Source organism: Vombatus ursinus, unplaced genomic scaffold (assembly GCF_900497805.2).
Source record: "Vombatus ursinus unplaced genomic scaffold, bare-nosed wombat genome assembly UNPS02014803.1, whole genome shotgun sequence".
Lineage (NCBI taxonomy): Eukaryota > Metazoa > Chordata > Mammalia > Diprotodontia > Vombatidae > Vombatus > Vombatus ursinus.
Window position 1 is genome coordinate 8,610,192 of NW_020954581.1, and position 9,435 is coordinate 8,619,626.

At 34.8% G+C, this 9,435-nt stretch overlaps 1 pseudogene; it reads right to left on the minus strand.

Moving 5' to 3' along the window:
- Positions 1-6,527: 6,527 nt before the first annotated feature.
- On the minus strand, positions 6,528-9,207 carry LOC114051552 (annotated as a pseudogene).
- Positions 9,208-9,435: the final 228 nt, after the last annotated feature.

The following is a 9,435-nucleotide window of genomic DNA, read 5'->3' on the forward strand; positions in this document are numbered from 1 at the left end:
GGATTTTCAACTAGGGAGCATGCTCACTAATTATGAATGTTCTTGCTCTTTTCTTTTCTTTCTATACCTTCTCATTGTCTCATGAAAGACAGCCTAGCATGGTAGAGAGCTGGCCTTTAAGCTGGAACAATGTGGGTTCAATTTCTCCCTCTGACACATATTGGGCTTAGTTAGCCTGGGAAAGTTATTTATCTTCACAGAGTATTCTAGCCAACTCTAAAAGACTATACATTAAGAAAAGGTGCCAACATTAATAAAGGTATATTCTTTACCAGTGGCTCCTTACAACCATGGAATCTCAGGTCCAGTTCCTATTCCACTCATACTTGATCATTAATCAGTTATCACTTGTTCAACTGTCATTTTTATGTGAATGGCTCATATCTGTATTTCCATCTCTAGTCTTTCTCCTGAGTGCCAGTCCTTACTCATCAATTTCCTTTTGGGCATTCCAAAGTAAAGGTTGCATAAAAGTTGCAATCTTAACATATATAAATCAGGACTCATTTTCTTACCCTTCACAAAAACAAAACACTCTCTTCTTAACTTCCATATTACTGTCAAGGGCATCACTACTTGTTCTGTTACACAGAAAATAAACTTGGTATTATCCTTAACTACTCAATCTCATGTAGACTATCTATTTCATCAATTGCCAAATAATGCTATAGGTATCTTAGGACAGTGTTTTTCCTAAGTGCTAATGGTAAGTTCTAAAGTAAATGCTTATTCTATCTCTCTCTACCTCAATTTATCCCTTTCATCTTCCATATGGAAAAAACTGAAGCCTAGGGAGCTTATAAGTTGTGACTTGTTCAAGTTTACACATAATACTTTTCATTCTGCCTAATGGCTTCAGTAATACATTGTGTAACCCAGAGATAGAATTTAAAGTTCTGTTAGCAACCAATGTCCCTGTTTCAGAGGGACATATCCTTCAGATCTAGTTTTTTTTTTTTTAATAAATAAATGAAAGGGCAAATATTTAGTGCATACTATGTGCAAAGTACTGTTAAGCACTGGAGATACAAACAAAGACAGTCTTTGTTAAAGAAGTACATATGCTTATGATGATAATAACAAATATAGAAGGCCTAGTTGCAAGTCAGATACAAAACCTTCCATATTCCTGGTAATCAGCAAAAAAATATATTAATGCCTCTTTAATGTCAATGCTTCTGATAAATGTCATGTTAGTTTATTACATTGAACAATTTGACAGTTTCAAGGACTTTGGTGGCAAGAACTTTCTTTTGTGGTAGCTTTAACTGTAGCAGTAGCTGGACTATATCTTCCCAGGGGTTGCATCCTAAGATGATGACTGTGGGCACTGTGCTAGAAGCATTGCTATTCCCAAGGCTTTGGGGTTCAGGCTCCAGCATCTCCATCAGGATCTTAGTAGAGATGATGGTCAATTTGAGAGTGATAATTTAATCTGTCTGACACATTCTGCCTTTCCCTTGGTGTTTAATTGAAGATTTTAATTTGTTCTTTTTCTAGATTTTTTTAGTTGTATGCCCAATTCATTGATCTCCTCTTTTTCTATTTTACTTATGTAAGTATTTAGAGATATAAAACTTCCCCTAAGAACTGCTTTCGCTGCATCCCATAAGTTTTGGTATGTTGTCTCATTATTGTCATTCTCTTGAATGAAATTACTGATTGTTTCTATGATTTGTTGTTTGACTCAATCATTTTTCATTATTAGATTACTTAGTTTCCAATTATTTTTTAGTCTATCTTTCCATGGCCTTTTATTACATATAATTTTTATTGCATTGTGATCTGAAAAGGATGCATTTAATATTTCTGTCTTTCTGCATTGGATTGTGAGGTTTTTATGCCCTGGTATTCCTTTCTATCCCCATTCAGTTTTCTCCAGAGGTCTATCATACCTAACTTTTCTAATGTTCTATTCACCTCTTTAATGTCTTTCTTGTTTATTTTGGGGTTAGATTTATCTAGTTCAGAGAGGGGGAGGCTGAGGTCCCCCACTAGTATAGTTTTGCTGTCTATTTCTTCCTGTAACTCCCTGAACTTCTCCTCTAAGAATGTGGATGCTATACCATTTGATGAATATATGTTAAGTAATGATATTACTTCATTGTCTATGGTGCCTTTTAGCAGAATGTAATTTCCTTCCTTACCTCTTTTGATAAGATCTATTTTTGCTTTTGCTTTGTCTGAGATCAAGATTGCTACCCCTGCTTTTTTTTATTTCAGCTGAAGCATAATATATTCTGCTCCAGCCTTTTACCTTTACCCTGTGTGTGTCACTCTTTTTCAACTGCTTTTTCCTTGGGTTCTCTTTTGCTTCAGCTGGAGGACTTCTCTGACTTGTGGGTAGCAGTTGGCTAAAGATGAATTGGGAAAGGTTGGCCTCTTTCCACAGTAGCTACCTTCTTAAAGGATAGTTGTGATCGACTGGACTGGAAGGAGGACCAGTGGTCGAGGAGGTTCTGCCACTTCCTCCCATGGTTTATATTGTTATTGATGGCAATTGGTGAAAGAGTTGACTCTGTCAATGGTAGAGAAGATAGGGCCCTTCTCTACAACAATCTCTCCCTATAACGGCAGTTATAGTAGCTGGGATGAAAACAGGTCTGGTGTTTGAGACACTGCTATTCTAAAACTTTTTGTGTTCAGTGTCCTGGTCTGTTTACATAGGGGTCTGAAGGAAAGTGGTCGTTAAAGTGGTAGGCATGATTGTTTGGCTTGCCTAGCACATGTCTGTACTTCATGGTGCCTTGTTTTTTCAGCTATTGTTTTAAAATCATATTTTTTTTTTGCTACTTTGCAAGTCTATACCGATAAATATGGTGAATAATAAGAAGTCCCATTTTCAACCATATGAATTCCAAGACAAAGAAAGGTTGGCAAAAATAGAGAAAGAATTGTCATGTGGTCTGAATGGGAAAGTTATATATGGAGGTCCATAACACAGGGAAAATAGCATAGATTTCTCAAACTTTCTACACCAACGGCAGGGTTGGCAGCAGGAAATACTCTTTGGCTAATTTGCCATTTTTATTGACCTAGCAAGCTAGAAAAAGTGGCATGTCATAGATTGACAATCTCTTCAACACATGAAATTTGGATTAGTTGAAACCACTCATATCGGCAAATCAATTGCTTTGAAAGTGATAGGAGAAAAGCAAAAGGCAGAATATGAATACTTTCTAAAAGAAAAAAAACCAGGAGGCGCTCAACCTAACAGGCATCAAAATCACGTAATGCAATTTATTCAATTTTTACATTCAGAAAATTATTCATTCCTGATATGTAAGTCATTTCTGAATCAGTCCTATACAACCAGACCTCCTCCCATTTAACCCCTCCCCCCAACACACACACTCTTAGATCTAGGATCAAAATTGATACCAATTTAGAAAAAAAAAATAATATGAATGAGAAGAAATGGAATGCAACTAATGCAAATTCAGCCCACTCCATTTATACAAGCTGCTAATGTCTTTTCCCAACCCTACAAAGAGAAGCATACTAAAACAAAAGGTACTGGCAAAATTTATGGCAATTACCTAAGGATGTTTAGCTAATATAAATGACTCACTATAATTAGGATAACAAATAAGCCTTATTCAGTGAACACTTGATTTCCTTGGCAATGAAAGAAATACAGCAAAGACAATATCATAGAATATTGTTTGTAAAAATACGGATGGCAGGATGATGGATGATTATTAGTAGTATTATCCCATTAGATAGTGAGGAGCAGTGGAGAGGAAACAAAAAAAATATACAAAATGGTTGGAGAGACAACTTAAGTATAATCATCCTATGAGAATTTAAGGATGAAGCTGAAAGAAGACAAAAATGGAAAAGATCTGTAGATATAATTATAAGTAATTTCACTCAATTGATGAAAATGGAGCAACCATGTTTGAACTCTAACATTACAGTCCTTGATGAGATACAAGTGGAAGAAGAAATTGTAATAAAGGAAATAAAGACAGGAAAAAGAGTTGGACCAGAGCAAGTTTACAAAAAGAAAAAAGAAACTTTAATGGAAGAAACAGATATTTTCAACTCATATACAAGATGGCGAAGATGATAAATTCTTAGGGGGTGGGGAATGAACGTCATTATTATTATCAACTAAGTCAACCAGAAAATATTAATAATTCTCAACCCATATATTCAGTTTCCCATTTCTAGAAAAATAAATTATGAAAATAATCTTCACATATATCAAGGAAATCCTTGATGAAAATGTTCCTTATATTGAACCAGCCCTGTATACCTAGTATAAATTCTACCTTGTCATAGTATATGACCTTTGTAATATATTGCTGTAATCTCCTTGTCAGTATTTTATTTAAACTTTTTGTATTGATATTCATTTAAGAAATTGATTCGTAGTTTTCTTTCTCTGTTTTAGTTCTTCCTGCTTTAAGTATAAAAACCAGATCTGAGTCATAAAAGGAATTTGGTAAGATTCTCTCTTTACTTATTTTTTTGGGTTAATTGTTCCTTAAAAGTTTGATTGAATTCATGTGAAATACATCTATTCCTGTGAACTTTTTCTTAGGGACCTCATTGATTGCTTGTTCAATTCCTTTTTTTTAAGTAGGTTTATCTAAGTTATTTTTTTCTTTTTTTCTTCTGTTGATCTGGGCAGTTTATATTTTTGCAAATATTCATCAATTTCACTTAGAATATTGGTTGTACTGACATATAACTGGTCAAAATAATCCCTAATAATTACTTTGATTTCATCTTCATTGGTGGGGATTTCTCCCTTTTTTCATTTTTGAAATTGGTAATTTGGTTATTTTCTTTTCTTAATCAAATTAATGAATGACTTCTCTTTTATTAGTTTTTTTAAATAAAACCAATTTCTAGTTATATTTATTAATTTAATGCTTTGTTTTACTTTCAATTTTATTATAATTGATTTTCAGGATTTCCATTTTGGTGTTTAATAGAAGATTTTTAATTTCTTCCTTCTCTAGTTTTTTTTTTATTTGCATGCCCAATTCACCTATCACTTCTTTCCTTCTTTTATTGATGTACCTCTTTAGTTTCCAATTAGTTTTTTTCAAGTCAATAAAAATTTATTAGGAGCTTTACTATGTCATTGTGTAAAATCTTGAAGATTAAAAAAAAGACAAGAAAAGATGATGTTCCTACAGTACATACAGCTTAGCTTGCTTTTATAGGCCATGAACACAGCTGTTCTGTAATCAGAAGTTCCTTGTGTCCTATCACCTAAATTGAAGACTCTCCTTTTATTGCCACTAATCTTCTACTCCCATTTACAGATATGTTTTGTTTAAAGTCAAACAGGAAGTACTTTGGGTACACTCATCCATACCTCCAATTCTGGGTTATTTTCTGGTGACCTGGGTAGGATTTAGCAGTTCATCAGACATAGGTCCTAATAGGTCCTCAGTACCCCACACCCCTGCACTCATTACCCTGTTTATGACCATACAGGTCACAGACACTCTCAAAATTGACCTTTTTCATGAGGCTCCAAACATGGTGGCCAGTCCATTCCAGACTACTCAGCTCTTTTCTGTATTTATCTTATATTTTTGTTTTTAAATTTAATATTTTTTTACATACTCGCATTCTCTCTGTACCCATGTCTTCCTGACAAAGTCCATGGATCTAGGAAATTAAGAAATGATTCCCACTCCAGGGTTGTGCTTGGTTTTGAATGGCAACCTCAGTCAAATGATTCCTTAAGTGTAGTTAACCCCTATGGAGGAACTCCCTCCTCTATTCAAGGGAACACTCTCTGAAACGTGTCTTAGAGAGTTGCCTGGGGACAGTGAGAGGATAGTAATTCTCCTATTAGTGTTCAGCCATGGAGCATTTTTTATTTGCTGTTATTCAAGTCCCAGTTTACTTCTTTTATTTTTTAAATTTTTTATGGTGCCAGTTTTAAATAAATTTTATTCTCCAGGACAAAAATTGCATTTCTACTTGTTTACAGTACTGATAAAGTGCAATGTGGTTCACTTCTCTCCCTCTGCACACATTCAAGTGTTCAGAATGTCCAGATTTACACAGCAGCTTAAATGTTACTTTTAAACTACCACTGCCTTGGCTACAAATTTGAGTCTTTTAGTTGTTGGAAAGTTGTGGCAAATGCTATTTCTTCTGGTGCATCCAATGGTGGGGTAAGGAGAAGCACCTCCAGATGGAGCTGCTCCACCCCTTGGGAACCTACCAAGCATGCTTTCTGGTATGCCCCCTGCATTCTGGAACAGCTTGGTAATGATGGGGTTGTAGACCTTCTTCAATTCTTTCTGATGATACTCAAATTCTTCCTTCTCAGCAGTCTGGTTCTTACTCAGCCAGTTTATTATTTCATTATATTTGACAAGGATCTTCTGTTTGTCTTCATCACCAATTTTGCCTTGCAGTTTCTCATCGTCTCTGGTAGCCTTTATTTTGAAAGTAGAAGATTCAAGAGATTTCTTGGAAGACACCTTGTTTGACCGTGTCTTATCTTCAGCTTTGTATTTTTCATCCTCCTGGACCATCAACTGAATGTTTTATTTGCTCAAATGACCTTTGTCATAAGTGATAATAGTCTGCATCCACTTGGTGGGGATGGTGGTATTGCATTTGATCAAAACTGTCATAAATCCACCAGGAGTTTTGATACCAGGGGAAAGAAGAGTGATGTCCAATAGCAGAAAGTCCTGCACATTTACAGATTTATCTCCAGAAAATACGGCAGCTTGGACAGCTGCACCATAGGCAAAAACCTTGTAAGAATTGACTATCCTCTTCATAATAATAAAGACAAGATTTTAGGATAAGAATTTATTATGTGGTAAAAATTGTTGGGAAAATTAGAAAGCGGTATAGCAGAAACTGGATGTGAACCAATATCTCACACCATTTACCAAGATAAGATCAAAATGGATATAAAACCTACATATAAAAAGAGATTTTACAGGAAAATTAGAAGAACATAGTATATATTACTTATGAGATTTATGAATGGGTGAACAATTTATGTATAAAAAGAGATGGAGATCAAAATTAGGGGTAAAATGGATAATTTTAGTTACATTAGATTAAAAAGGTTTTGTACAAATAAAACAAATCTAGCCAAAGTTAGAATGAAAGCAGAAAATTGGGGGAAATTTTGTAAATAATTTATCAAATAAAGGTCTCATATCTGAAATATATAAAGAACTTTGTCAAATCTATGAGAATACAGGTCATTCTCCAACTGATAAATGGTCAAAGGATAAGAACATGCAGTTTTCCAATGAAGAAAGCAAAACAATTTGCAGTCATATAAAAATGCTCTAAATAATTATTGATTAGAGAAATGCAAATTAAAACAACCTTGAGGTATCATTTTACATCTACCAGATTGGCTAAAATGATTGAAGGAGAAAGTGACAAATATTGAAAGGTATGTGGAAAAATTGAGACACTAATTCATTGTTGGTGGAATTGTGAAATGATCCAGCCATTTTAGAGCACAATCTGGAAGTATGCCCAAAGAGTTATTAAACTACCTATTCCCTTTGACCCAGCAATACCACTACTTGTTCTATTTCCAAAGATGATTAGAGGAAAAGGGAAAGAACCTATATATTCTAGAATGTTTATTGTAGCTTTCTTTGTAGTAGCAAAGAACTGGACATTGCTGGGATGCCTATAAAATTGGGGAATGGCTGAACAAGTTGTGGCATGTGATTATGCTGGAACACCACTGTGCTATAAGAAATGATGAGGTCAATGATTTTAGAAAAACATGGAAAGACTTGTACAAAATAATGAAGAGTGAAACCAAGAGAACATTACATGCAATAGCAGCAATATAACTTATTTTGTCTATTATAAATGCCCAAATTAACTATAAAAGTCATATGAAGAAAGATATTATTTGCATCCGGAGGAAAAACTGACAAATAGAAGTATGTATAGAATAATTTTACATATATATATATATATATATATATATATGTACATGTGAGTAGGGAAAAAAAGAAATGTACATGATAATTCTGTTGTATATTTGAAAGAAATAGCAAGTTGTGCATAGTAGATTTGCAATTTTATGTATAATCATCTTTTTATTGTACTATGTTATGGAAATGCTTGCTTTATACCATAAATTAAAAATAAAATTTTGAAAAGATTAATGCTCTTATTGAGCTCCTTGCCATTGAAGAAGTCATATAGAAGCTTCTGGATTTGGGAGATCTGAGTAGAACCACCCACCAAGAGGATGCAATGAACCTGTGAGCTTGGCATCTCTTAAGGCTTTTTCTACAGGGTTGAGTGTGCCACAGAACAGGTCATCATTAAGCTCTGCAAAATGGGCATGGGTGATAAAGTAAAGAAGTCAGTACCTTCTTAGAGGGACTCAATCTCAATATTGGCCTGGGTACTGGAAGAGAAGGTACTGCTTTGAAAATTCACAGGTGGTGCACACATAGTAGACAGCTTTCTTGTTCCCACTGATGTCTTTCTTGTGCATTCACTTGAACTCAGCAATGAAATGGTTGACCATGTGGTTGTCAAAGACCTCTCTACCCAACTGGTGTCCCCAGCTGTGGACTTGACTTCAGAGATACTATCTGCAGTAATAAGAATGGAGTCATTGAAAGTACCATCTTCAAGGTCAAAGATCAACACATTTCTCTTGGCATCAACCTTTTTGTCCAAGCCATAAGCCATAGCATCAGCAACTGGCTCATTGATGATTCTGAGTATATTGAGACCACCTCAACGGTTCCAACATTCTTGGCCTGACATTGAGAATCATTGAAGTAGACTGGTACTGTGACAATAGTTTTTGTGACAGTCTTCCCAAGGTAAGCTTCAGCATTTTTTTTTTCATTTTTTGTTAAGACCATATAAGATACTTCTTCTGCATAGAAACCTTTGGTTTACCTTTTGTATTCCACTGAGACCTAAGGCATGCCTGTGTCATTTATGAAAAGTCAATGAAAAGCTATGAAAAGCCAATGATTCATGTCATACTGTACAACTTCATCATCAAATCTGAAAACAATCAAATGTTAGTCATGAAAGACTAATGTTGGTTGGCTTCATTTCAAGTTGATTTGTTACAGCATCACTGATTAAATATTGTGTGACAGTGAAGGTGATGTAATTTAGGATGGCCTGGTTTCCTTGATCTTTAGTAATGATCTCCACTTTTTTCCCATGTTGGAAGATTCCAACTACAGGTTCCTTTGACATGGTTGCTGAGCCATCAGGGGTTGTAACTGACCGCTGTGGAGCAAGAATGGCTGCTACTTCACTGAGTAGAACCCAGCTTAATTTTGAAATGAATACTGATCCTACAGAACAAAACTTAAACAAATAGAGCCTCAAACAAATCAAAATCTTATCCCATCACTTTGCTTACCTCGCTTAACCTATCACACCATGGTATCTATATTCCTCAAATAATTCAATACCACATTC